Source organism: Saccostrea echinata, unplaced genomic scaffold (genome assembly GCF_033153115.1).
Source record: "Saccostrea echinata isolate AGI-Se365-2 ecotype Australia unplaced genomic scaffold, CSIRO_AGI_Sech_v1 ptg000028l, whole genome shotgun sequence".
Taxonomy (NCBI): Eukaryota; Metazoa; Mollusca; class Bivalvia; order Ostreida; family Ostreidae; genus Saccostrea; species Saccostrea echinata.
Genome location: NW_026889777.1, coordinates 12,290,659 through 12,305,238, shown reverse-complemented (window position 1 = coordinate 12,305,238; position 14,580 = coordinate 12,290,659).

Sequence of the window (14,580 nt, the reverse complement as noted above, 5' to 3'; positions counted from 1 at the left end):
TTGAGACATCATAGCTAATTGATTGCAAGATTGAAATCTGGCGAGATGGATTTTAACAACAATTTGGAGAAAATTTGACATTTTTAGTCTCTACCAGGATGGTTCATTTATTTTCGCTATCATATAACAGGCTAGAGAGTGTATGACACTCTTCGTGAAGGGAAGACAAATCTCCAGTTATGCCACACTTCTGATATTTTCTCACACTGTGAAAAATATCACCTTTTTACACTGTGATAAAACTATCACTTTTATTCAATAAATAGGATTACAATGTCTTACTGTTCTTTATTATTTATTCTAAATCCACATCATAAAATGCTAAAACAGGCTCATCTTAATAGAATCGAGTATTAAATATTAACTGTAAAAGCAGAAATATTCGTGGTGGATTAAACTTCGTTTATTTCGATGTTAACAATTATCAACGAAAATAAATCCCACACGAATTCTTTGTATGACTATATATTGAATAGGGTTACTTTCGAAACGACGAAATTTAATGCCCACAAAACATTTTTAGATTACAAATCAACGAAATTTTATCCCCACGAAAATTTGTGCTTCTACAGTAATTTGAATTGTAATCGTGGCGTGTCCCTGCCTATAGACAAAATAATGTTCTGCCACTGACCAAGAAACTGATGACTTTAATTGTTGTCAAAACATGACAGGATTCAAAATCCAAGATTAATAATGGAAATAATATGATGATTTAAGAAAGTAGAATGCTTAACGATAATAATGAAGGTTCAAGCAAATACAGACTTTTATTTTTTTCAAATACTCGAGATCTTATATTGATATTCAATATTCGGACCTTTTGAAGAGTACACGAGTAACTAGTTACTCGTTGAAAACCCTTTTTATTAATATGAAGTATTTCAACAACCCATTAGACAGCATTTTTGCTACTAATAATATTTAACAAAATCTTAAAGGAACTTAACTGAATATTTAACAATTAATTCAAAAAAATATAACGGATTCTTTTATTAGTAGCAAAAATGCTTCCGTCTCCCAGGTTTTGGCAATATTTTAAAGTGGCAATTCAAAATCTATAAAATTGCAAATATGTGAATATAAATTTACTTACACTAGAGGAACAACTTATATGTTAAATAATAAACAAAATCAAGTTAAGTGGGGTAATCAAAAATTTCCCCGGTTTTGAAAAAAATCACTTAGATTTTTTAAAGAAGTATCCTAGAGTGAGAAAGAATTCAAATCGAAGTATTTATTATAACTAAGCACGGATTTGTTTTATAGCCATTCAAGATAGATTGACAGACAATTTTATACAAAATTTATTATGTTATAGGGGTAAACAAACAGTACTGGTTATACAAATAGTAACTGTAGTTTACAATACCACTTGGTGATGCTTAATCCAAAAAAGTTTGAGAGATAGATTTCTGAAATTCGCTTGTCCTTATACAATTTATTAATTGAAACTGGCTTGCAATAAAAAATACCCCAAAGGCCAAAAGTTCTGCATATTTTGTAGATAACACACAGATATCGAGAGTAAATACCACTTTATACTTGTATGCCCTATGTACGAAGACTTAAAAAGAAATTCATAAAGAAATACCATTGAAGCAATCCCTCTGTGTAAATTTATACAGCTCCACGGTGTTAACAATGTCAAAGAATTGTACAATCTACGAATATATAAATTAAAAGCTTTTGAAATAAAAAAAAAACTGTCAACAGTAGAACTATCTATTGTGTATACTTGATACGCATAATATATCGAAGGTCGACAGGGGATGCTTATTCCTCCATGGCACCTAATTCCACCTCTGATATTTTTAGAGGTCCGTGTTTGCTATACTCCCATTCTGTATTGTTCAATGGACTATTGAGCTTGATTACTGTACGTTATCTTCATATTTCATTTGTAATATGAGTACTATTAATGTTGTATAATCCCTACCATACACTTTATTTTGAGCTTTATTTCTAGCTTTAAAACATACAAATAATCGTTCATTTCGTATGTATATATAATTGAACAAATTGTAACACGTCATAGGATGTTTACTTTGAGTAATAAGTAAACTGAATTGATATTGATGTCAAAACAGAGCAAAACTGTTTTAAACTTTCTAAATGTTCTGCAGATCAAAAATTTGTCAGGCAATCAATTTGATTTTGTAATTGACAAGATTACAAGTCGATCCAAATAGTCAAAATATGAGCATTGAAATTAATAAAAGTATAAATTTAAGTTTGATTCGATGTTGATAATCATTCCAGAGTTGCATTAAATTAAATTCGAATGTTAATTATAATTATGCACATTTACATTATTAAAAATACTTTTATCTCCTTTTTAGTTTATGTCTTAGTCCATTTGTGGATTTAAATCCTGAGACTATGTACAACTATAAGAACAATATACAATCGTGTTGATTGATAGGATTAAAAGTTTGATTCCTTTTTTTAATAAAGACCAAGTACTCTTGTACTCGATCAAAAGTGTAGGCGAGGAACCTGTTGAGTGAATTAAGAACATGACCAGACACATATTTATCAGCCTGCATTACAATAAAGGCAAATAAATTTCTATAGCTCACAAGTGACTTTTGTTAGTGGCTAAATGCCTGAAATATATTTCATTGATATCTTAAATCAGGAAATAGTTATGCTGTTTAGCATCAAAAATGATGCTAAAACTCAGAGGTGTAATGACATTTTGAAAAAATAATATTTTTGAAGATCCGTGAAATAAATCATATGTTGGAAATTACAACTTTCCTGATAAAATTCAAAGTATTGAGCTTTAAATTAATATTGTAGATTCTTTTCTTTGACCAAGTCTTGGTCATGGCTGATGTTGACAAAAAACCTATACAATATCAGGATTGCAAACAGCAACAAGAGGCCCATGGGCCACATCGCTCACCTGAGCACATTGGCAAGGCAGAAGCACAAATCAGTTCAGTATTGAAAAGATTACATGTAGGGGGGGGGGGGGGCTTGAATTTTAAACTACCTGATGATGCTTCCATGTCAATATAACAAATGGCTTTTTAGTACTTGAGTTGATTTTTAAAAAAAATTTTCCCATATATTCTTTTGTAAAAATTTGATCCCCCATTGTGGCTCCTCCCTATCCCCTGGGGTCATCATTTGAACAAACTTGAATCTGCACTACCTGAGGATGCTTCCATATCAATAAGACTAAACATAGCTTTTCTGTTCTTGAGAAGAATTTTTTTTCTATATGTTCTTATGTAAAACTTTCGATTCCCCTATTGGGCCGCACCCTACCCTCGGGGGTCATCATTTGAACAAAATTGAATTTACACTACCTGAGGATGCTGCCATATCAAAATGACTAAACATGATTTTCAGTTCTTGAGAAGAAGATATTTTCCTATATGTTCCTATGTAAAATTTTCGATCCCCCATTATAGCCCATCCCTATCCCCTGGGCTCATGATTTTAACAAACTTGAATCTACACTACCTGAGGATGCTTCCATATCAAAATGACTAATCATGGCTTTGCAGTTCTTCATCAGAAGATATCTTCCTATACATTTCTATTTCAGATTTTATCCTCCATTGTGGCCCCACCCTAACCCAGGAGGTCATGATTTGAACAAACTTGAATCTACACTACCTGAGGATACTTCCACATAAATATGATCAATCAGGGCTTTGCTGTTCCTGAGAAGAAGATTTTTAAAGATTTTTCCTATACATTTCTATGTAAAACTTTGATCCTCCATTGTGGCCCCGCCCTACCCCCGGGGGTCAGGATTTGAACAAACTTGAATCTACACTACCTGAGGATGCTTTCATATAAATATGACCAATTAGGGCTTTGCTGTTCTTGAGAAGAAGATTTTTAAGGATTTTTCCTATATATTTCTATGTCAAACGTTGATCCTCCATTGTGGTCCCGCCCTACCCTAACCCAGGGGGTCATGATTTTAACAAACTTGAATCTACACTACCTGAGGATGCTACCATATAAATATGACTCATCATGGCTTTGCTGTTCTTGAGAAGAAGATTTTTAAAGGTTTTTCGTATATATTTCTATGTAAAACTTTGATCCTCCATTGTGGCCCCGTCCTACCCCCGGGGGTCATGATTTGAACAAATTTGAATCTACACTACCTGAGGATGCTTCCACATGAGTTTCATTTTCCCTGGCTTTGTGGTTCTTGAGAAGAAGATTTTTAAAAGATGCTATTAATTTTTCACTAATTCTTTATTATCTCTCCTTGAAAGAGGGCGTGACCCTTCATTTGAACAAACTTGAATTCCCTTCACCCAAGGATACTTTGTGGCAAGTTTGGTTGAAATTGGCCCAGTGGTTCTTGAGAAGAAGTCGAAAATGTGAAAAGTTTACAGACGGACGGACGGACAGACAGACAGACAGACAGACAGACAGACAGACGGACAGACAGACAGACAGACAGACGGACAGACGGACTACAGACAAAATGTGATCAGAAAAGCTCACTTGAGCCTTCGGCTCAGGTGAGCTAAAAACGAAATGTTGCCAATACATTGATTTTAGAAATCTACAGGACAATTTAGTCAAAAAAAAAAAGAAGAATTTTCAAAGTGTAAAATAATAAATGATAAACATTTAAAAGTTTAAATTGTTATATGAATCACAAGCAGCATTAATATCAGGAGTGGAACATCTGATATTTGACTCCCAACATGGAAAAAAAAACTTTTATCAGTATATGATTGCTTTCTATTTTAGAAAATAAAGATACAAAAAAATTTTTTTACCAAAATAAATCTATCAATTGCAGGAACTGTCTGTGTTTCAGACCAACATTTCTATGGCCAGGAGACAACACATTATGTAACCTATCCAAGTTCAATGATGAAATGAGTTTTATTCACACTACTAAGTATTCTTTGATCAAAAATATCTTATTTGAATAACAAGTATTAGATTACTGACAGTTATATTATTTAAATCAGTCTCTTTTTAAATTTTGTCAATTCAGGTGTGTTTTTTTTTTATCTTTTCTTTTGATTTTTTCATGAAATCAAACAAACCGAAAAATCGTTATGAAATTCATATAATTCTACTACAACTTCATCGAGACAACAAGCCACGCTCTAAAGTAATTTATGCTTCACAATTCTGATTTAAAGTCTCTCATGCTCTTGGTCAGGAGTACAACAAATATGTTAGAATTATTGATGATCAAATATGAATAAATATAAAGAAAAATTAATGAGAAGAATATTTCTGGTTGACCTCTGTTGCAGACAGTGTTTGTCACGTGAAGTAAAATGTCCTTTAAAAATATCTTCTAAATATATTTTTAGCTAGTTTTGAAACATTAATAGGGAATAATTTAAGATAAAACATGTTAAAACCATCTTATGCATTATGACTTATTTGGACTATGAATATTGCACAATTTCGTTACAACTTACTGTTGCCATAGATATGAATTTTGGAGTTCTGTGATTTTAATTTTTAATTTTAAAGTAGTCAGAAGTACAACAAAATTCTTTTGTAGTTATTAATGAACTATATATATCTTATAATTGTAAATTGCAGAAACGTTTGATAGTATTAGTACATGTAGTTGAATTCATGATGTCTATCAACACTATCAACAAATTTCAGACAACCGTGGACATTTTACTGTCAATTGACAACACAGTTTTTTTAAATCACTAAATATATTTTTAAATATATATTACAAAAGCAAAACAATATATTTTGATGTCAAGAAAATATGAAAAACTTGCCGTAAATGATAAAAAAAAAAATTAAATCAATGAAGTGCTTGGCAAACTTTGAATAAATTATTGTGTGTTATAATTTTGAAAGCAATGTTTATTTAAAAAAAAAAGAAAAAAAAGAAGAAAACCTATCAGCTGTCAGGAGTGCAACAAAATATGGTTAAATAGGATCACTTTAAAATCTATATCTTTTAAAGAAAGCATATATAATTTTTTTGGCTTAGATTTGAAAAAATTGACCAAATAGACAGAAAAATTGGTGGGAGGATTTATTGTTTCATATTTCTTTCATATTAAAACTTTACAGACCAAAATTCAGATAATTAATGTAAAATAACAATAAAAAGCCATTTTTTCACATACACAAGAGAAAAAAAAACTCAGTCAAGCTTTAGATGTAATCATTTATATCCTTGACACAAGTCTGAAGGCTAAAAACTATAATTTCTTTTGATTATGTATTTTGAAAAAGTCCCTTAAAAATCGGAATTATGTTAAATTTATCGCAATTCATATGTATAAGGCCATATTTTGGAGGCCACCTATTTTGCAAGTTTATATATGTTATGTAATAGTCACATACTGGGAGGCCAATTTGTTATTGCATAATTGTTTAATATTTTTTCTCAGGAATTGTGTTTTAATGTTACATGGTCTCCCAGTCTATTTCATTCAGTTTTATGTATTATATTATATGTTGTCATTTCATAATAAATGACATTGTTTGGAACAAATCTGTCTTGTGTTATTTGGCAAAAAACAAGCTCAATGTAGTCAGAGGAGTGTTTAATCCTAGGAATGAAAGCTGAACTTTAAAGTCTTTTAGGATGTAGCAATATTTTTTCTTATAACAAATGAAATTACATACATACTCTGAAATTTTTTTTATGGAATTGTCTATTTTATTGTCACTTCAGAAATTTTTAACTAAAATGTAATTAAAGTATGAGGACAACATGTTATGTGAAACTGAATTTATGTAAAAAAAAAATTCAATATACCGTTGATCATTTCTTTTCCCAAATTCCTCCATTACTAAAATTGATCAACTTGAAAACCTAAAATGAATATAAGTTTACCTAAAAATGTTCATAGAAATCACATAGGTATCCTCCTTGAATGATAAAATCAAAAATGTTGCATATTACTGCATGTGAGATGATCATCTTATATTATGATTTTATTTCAGTATCTTTTAATTAAGATTATATCTTGGGATATGCAGCTATTGACCAATCAAATTGTAACCTCTAAAATTCTGGTCACTCATCACTCTACCACGTATCCTCCAGGATAGAAGTGAGTACAACTTTATGAGTAACCTTATTCCGCCCTTCCTCCGCAATTTTCTGTGAAGTTTAGAATGGTAAGCGTTTTTATACCCATTCGCACAATATTTCTGTCAAGTCTTATAAAATTTTTCAATTATCGGAAATTAGTATTGTCTCCATTTACAAAATTGGTTTATTTCTAATATTTATATTATATGCCTGTTAAAATTATTTGACATTATTTATAATACATTTCAGAATTTCACTTGAGTCAACGAGTATATTTTGATTGAAGATCAGGATCCTGAATTACAGATTTTATCTCTTATTGGTAGTGTTTCAGGTTCATGTTTTTTTTTTTAGATATCCTTTACAAAATGAAAGCGCAATATAATAATTGTTCCATCAACAGTGTATTAACCAGAAGTCAATTTGCCATAGATCGTCGAAACCAGTAAATGTACATCTACATGCAAAAATATGTATCTTGTTATCACATGAATTAATTATTTGATTATATAAAATTTTCGTATTTTGGTCGTATTTTGATTGACATATTTTATACCAAATGATAACTTTTTGCTTGTATAATAAATGACTGCAGAATATTCCTTCCACCTGATCAATACATAGGGTTGAAAGCAGACGTGACCAGTCGACACCGGGTGCTTAATCCTCGTAGACACCTGATCCCACATCTTGAATTACCTGGGGTCCGTGTGTTATGCCCTGTTCACAAATTTGTATTGTTTTGTTTTATTTTTGATATCAATCTCTGTTCGTTAGCCATATTTTCATTATATCCATTCAGTTCACTACACGATGTAAAGCCATGTAGAATAAAACCACATTACTTTAAGCGTGAAATTATTACAATATTTTAAAGATTTTGTTTATAGGAGTAGTCTGTACTTTTCTGTTCTTGCTTTTTTGTACATTATTTATACTATTCAATTTATTCAAGTAGGACTTTTAAACTATTATAAACTGTGCAAAGAGGATGTAAATAAGTAACTAACAGGACCACAAGGATGTCCATTTTTGTTGTTAATGGAGATGATGGGATTAACTGCAAACTATCACGTACTCCTAGCTCGCTTTTTAATATAGAAAAACAAAACACTCAGTTTAACCTAAAATTAATTTGATATTAATTATCTTCAATGAAAAGAAACATACACTTGTAATAAACAAGTGTAATAAAGATATATATATATATATATATATATATATATATATATATATATATATATATATATATATATATATATATATATATATATATATATATATATATATATATATATATATATATATATATATATATATATATATATATAGGGTAAAATTGAATTACTAGATAAAAGGTTCCACTACCATTTCCTACCATTTAAAAACAATTATTAATCTGATAGATTAATTCGTAATTTTAATTATAATTTTATTTTGAATAGTGATTTATTTCGCCCCTAGTTTAAAAAATGGAAATGCAAAGACGTTAAAAATTGATCAGACAAGGAACTTTTTGATGAAGTTTAAGTTTCTTTTAAAAATAAAACAATTAAATACAGTTAAGTTAAACTTAATTATTTTAAATGTGATCTTCAGCAATACTGATATCTGGTTAAAAGATGAAATAACAATTTTCCATATGGATATTATCTTTTTCTTTGGGGACATTTCGGAGACATTGGAGCCAGGACAATTAAAAGCTTATACGTAATTTATGAAGAGGAATATTTTTTTTTCCAGTATGAAAATCGAAACGAATTAGACCATGTACTCTTTACAACTATAGTAAACTTTGACAGAGGATGTAAATACTATCTGATTGTCATGTTTAATCGTAATTTTCTTTACTTATGTCTATTTGATATATCCTATTGACTTCTTTTTAGAATAGGTTTTTGGGTTAATCTTAAGTAACCTACATTATAGGAGTTAACACTACTGAACACTTGGTTCGTCATGGAGTTTCGTTCTAAATTTTATATGTACATTTAATGAAATATTCTGTTCTGTAAAACGGACCCCAGATCTTTTATTAATGTAATTTTACAATTCTATACAATTCTTTTTTCTGCATAAACAATTTGCTATTAAGTCAGTTCTGCTGCATATTTCAGGTAGAAGGACCTTTTTAATGATTATTAATGATAAGAGAGATAACTTCCCAACTAAATAATCATTAAGTGTCCAATAATTTGTATTTCCAGAGTTTAGAAATGACGATCATCGTAAAGTCAGCTCATCGAAAACCGATTTCAGACGCAAAAATGTATTTCTATACTCATGCAATTATTTTTGATATATATTTTTTTTGTTTACATGTAACGTAAGTTGTTTTTAACAGTCACAAATTGTGCTGTTTCTATCCGTTCTAAACAATTTAAAACTGCTGCAGTAATTTTTCAAATACCCTACACAGAATTAAAAAAAAAAATTAAAGAAAGAAACTCTTGCTAGTAGATTCAATTTTTACAAGCACAGATAACAATATGATATTCTGACTTTAAAAAGCAGCCTTTTCTTTTGTTTTCTAGTATGAATTTGATATATGTTTTAAACCTCAAATCAAATCTTTAATTCCATGTTGTGATAATAAACTATTGCTCATTCTATTCACTGTATCAAACTTTCTTCATATCATGACAAGACAAAAAAATTCATTTTGTAAATGTAAGCACTGCGTTATACTTCATATTATTTCAGTTTTCCATCGTCAACTTTCCTTATTTATGTAATAATATTACGCCATCACCTACATATGGTGTTTATATCTTATTTGATACTCAAGAGCATGCTCTGAGTATCAATTTTTAAAATGAGGCAGGCTACTGACAGATAAATTGATGTTACAGGGATTTCAATGACCTTTTATGTGGGCTTCAACTCGACATCTAGATATATCGACGACGTATTATCAATTAATAACGGTTACTTCCATTCATATATGGACTCGATTTATCCCAGTGAACTTGAAATAGACACAGAATCTGCCACATATGATTCATATTTGGATGTTTACTGACTATAGACGATAGGGGCCAACTTACAACTGAAAAATGTATGACAAACGAGATGACTGTAGCTTTTCCATGGTCAACTTTTCTTATTTATATAGTAATATTCCACCGTTGGGTGCATATGGTGATTATGTGACACTTGTTACCTTGACCTTGTTAGCAAATATAACCTAGCATTGGGTTGTATTTTGACTTACATATTTCATGCCAGTTTTTAGGGCAATGTTATTTACTTAGGTTGACTAATGATTGACTAATACTCTGTCTACCTGGTCAAAACATAAGTTCACGGTGGGTGTGGATGGGGACAGGGCATGCTTACTCCTTTTAGGCACCTGATCCCACCTTTGGAATTTCCGGAGGTTCATGTTTAGTGCTCTGTTCACAGATTTGCATTGTTTTTTTTTTTTGTTTTTTTTTTTGTTTTTTTTTTTTTTTTTACACATCAATCACTGTTCGTTATTTTTACCTTTTGTTTCAAAGATTTGTTGTCTTTCTCTAAGATGTGTGTTTTTTCTGCTTAAATTGAATACATACTTAAATATATAAACATATATATATATATATATATATATATATATATATATATATATATATATATATATATATATATATATATATATATATATATATATATATATATATATATATATATTCTCTATTTTCAGAGACTACCTTTCAGAAATTACGTAATAAGAAAAACTTGCAAAATATGAATTTCATGTGTATTTTGTTGCAGTAGGAGAACTGTCTAAAAGAAACAAATTTTTAAAAAATGGAGAAAACAAGGTATCCTTATTGTCTTTTCTCAAACCAGTGACTTAGTTGGTTATCATTTAAGGTCAGTCCTGTGTTGAATTTGATTCAAAACAGATTCTACAAATCAACTTAGTAAGTCATTTTTAAAATATATTTTGAAACATTGCAGTCGATATAGAATTGAAATTAATAATGTTATCAGGTTATATAAAATGCTGAACAACAGCTTGGCAAAGTTGACGAATGCCTTGGTGTTTTCCAGGAAGTCAATCATTGATGATCTGGATATCTAGTTTTAGCACCGAATAAACACCAACTGCCCTAAAGAAAATGACATTTGTAAACAGATCGTAATATTAATGTTATTTTCATTTGTTAGAGTATTCAAATAAAGGTACATATATTCGATTTCATATAGCAGAAAAGACCTTGATTAGGACTTTAGAAGAAAGAAAGAATTTGTTAAACTATATTTGCCAAATCTTTGGGATATTGTTGAAGACTTTCGGAAAATATTGAAGGCTGAGGCATTGAAAAAGAATAGAATTTAACCTAGCTGGAATCCATATATTAAGTCTTATTCTGCACTAAGTTCACAAACAGTGACGTGTGGGTATTAAAGAAAATATTCACAACGCGAGAATTCAAAATTCAGGTTGGAAACCAAAACTCTTACTACACGTACTTTTTGTCTTTGATTAAATACCTACTTCGCAAAGTATGTTGATTTCACATACAAGTACAAATTTATCAATAAGTTGAGATTAGTGCAAAGCATGAAATTGGTTGCAAAAAATTAAACCTTTCAAAGTATTTTTCACAATAACGAGTCCAAGGAAAGCACAAAATTTGCGAAGAAGAGAAAGTATTAATACCTTTATTTTAAAATTCGCATACAGAGCTAAGAACAAAAATACTGGCACTGCAAGATACACAGGAGTGGTACGTACTACAATTTCTTTAATTTTTAGTGCATTCCCTATTCAAAATAAATTAATTTCGTTGATACGAAATCAAAGATGAATTATAAGACACGAACTGTTTTTGTTGAGTGATGATGGTGATGATTGCTTCACCGCGCGGTGATGGGCATTACAATAAATGCAAAGGATAGAAGCAAAAAACATTGTGTCATTCGCAGCTGTAGCATAAACAGATTGAACGAGTTCTTCCAACTCTTATTTATCACTTTTGCATAGTATTCATTGACATCATAACGATTTAATTTCATATCTTAAACGCTCCCATGTCTGGGGTACCTCTTGTTAATAATTTTATAAAATCACAAATTAATCATCAATAAAAAAAAAAAAGAAAATAAAAATGAAAGATAATAACAATTAGTTCTTGAAAATAATTTTTTTAATAAATTTCACTCATATTTTAATACATATTTTGGAATTATTCCACCGAACAAATAAAAACAATGTCTCATTTCTCCATGTGCATTTTCTAACAAAACCACAAACAAATCAACTGACCCTGCGGCTGATAATAAGGTTTTAATATCTAAATCAAGAAATTGTTCATCACATTTACTTTTCACAAGAAGACTACTTTTAAATCACTAATTTTCGTGGGAGCTTAATTTTCCATTTTTTCATGATTTGTGAAGACCCTCAAATTCAGGTTTTCCAAGAAATCTTAAAATTTCAAACCACAGTAACTTTTTTACTTCTTCAATAAAGAGTTCGATTCCCCATGAATCAATAGATATTAAAAATGTTTTTATCTGTCAAAATAATATTGATTTTATGGGTTTACAGGTATAATAATATTTCTTAAATAATTTTCATTTAATAGAAAAAAAAAATCAAACATGAAAAATTCTCATCTCTCCAATAACAAATACGAAGTTTCGAAAACGATTTAAAGTATTTGAAAGTAGCTAGAATTTATGTTCGCTTATTTTGATTACAAAACCGTTCTGAAAGAGAGATGGAAAGGAGGTTAACACAACAACAGAATCTATATGATGTGGAATCCATTGGTCTGCAATTGGTAAAAAGTTCTTAAAACTTTTAACTGGCATGTCATAAAAAACCGGAATAATGCCGAAGGTGAGAAAACGTAAATCTAATAGGTGAAGATGACGAACAGTGATCTATCTAATAAATCCAGTAAACAAATCTGTAAACAGGGCAAAAGCACTGACTCTTGGAAACACCAGAGGTAGGATTAGGTGCCCAAGAGGAGTAGGTATCCCCTGTCGACCGACCACACCCGCCGTGAGCCCTATGCATTGATCAAATAGTAGTCAAATTTTGTATAAAGCAATAACCTAACAAATGGTATTAAACATGTCTTGCAAAACACGACCCAAAAATGAGCTGTATTTACAAACAAAGTCATTATAACGACCGTAGAATTTGCAAAAAGCTGATCTAAATCGGGGTTTTTGATATCAGCTTATTTGTCAGTAGTTTGCCTTGTGGTTTAAATATTGATCGTACTCAAAGCATGCACTTAAATCAATTTGGAAACATAAACACCGTACGCAGGTGATATCGATGTTGGAATATTACTACATAAATAAAGAGAAGTTGACGATAGAAAAGCTGAAATTCATCCCGTTTGTCATACAATTTAGTTATTGACTATTATAATCTATAGTTAGTAAAACATCCATATGAAACAGAAGTGGCAGACTCTGTTGTTTCTTTTATTTCGATTTCACTTAGCTGCAGATCTGTATTTCGCTGTCTGAAAACTTCCACAACACAACAACGAGCTACAAATCTGCAACTAGAGTTCACAGGGATATAGCGAGTCGACATTTGAATGAAAGTAACGATTGTTAATTGATAAAATGTCGTCGACATATCTAAATGTTGTGTTGAGGGCCACAGCGAGAGTCTTCTTCTTTTTGTTTAGAGGTTTTTGAATAAATTCTACTTTATAGGAATATAAAAACAGGTAGGCTTATAAGGAGCTCAAATTGTGCCCATCGAAATTCCAACAAATTGATTGAAGACCTGGTCTCTAAAGACTACAGAGATATTGTGAATATGGAACTCTATCAGCTTTTTAATATTAGCTTCAGAGTATATTATATGTAGAATCAGAATAATTTTAACAAAGTCATTTTGTAGATGACCAATCACAAGATATAAAAACTTGCGAGTTCCATTTTCATTGAGAAAGCAGCTGTCTATCATGTCAAAAAGCCAAGATTAAAACTAGACTTTCCAACTGTAAAGTATTGAAATAACCTACTTTTAAGTTAGAATTTAAGGAGAAAAAACCCAACGTGGAAGAAATATTCCATAATTTCGCCCTTCATAGTTTTGGTATTAAATGCTGATACTTAAAGTATTTCAAAATTCAAATTATATATTTAAAAAAAAACATTCTTCAAAAAAAAAAAAAAGAAAAGAAAGAAAAGAAAAGAAAAGGAGGATTGTTATTTACATGGGGAAAAAATAAAATAAAAATAAATAAATAAATAAATAAATAAATAAAAATAAATTTGAAAAAAAAGCAAAATGGCAACAGAAAATGACCATTGGGTATCTAGTACTTTCTTCCCCTCTCCCTTCCCTCCCCTTCACATGCACTTCCTGATTTTGAAACAATACACAAGAAATCAGATGCAAAGTACACTTCTTACAATAAAGTTTTGCAATTTAAGAAATTCAAAACTACTAGTATCTTTAACAATCTAGATTGCTATACATAGTTTTGAATTTCTGAAATTGCAAAACTTTAACTTAACACACTCATTATATTTTTTCTCTGTGGCAAGTATTTTCTTACTGTGAAATATGCATTTCCTAAACA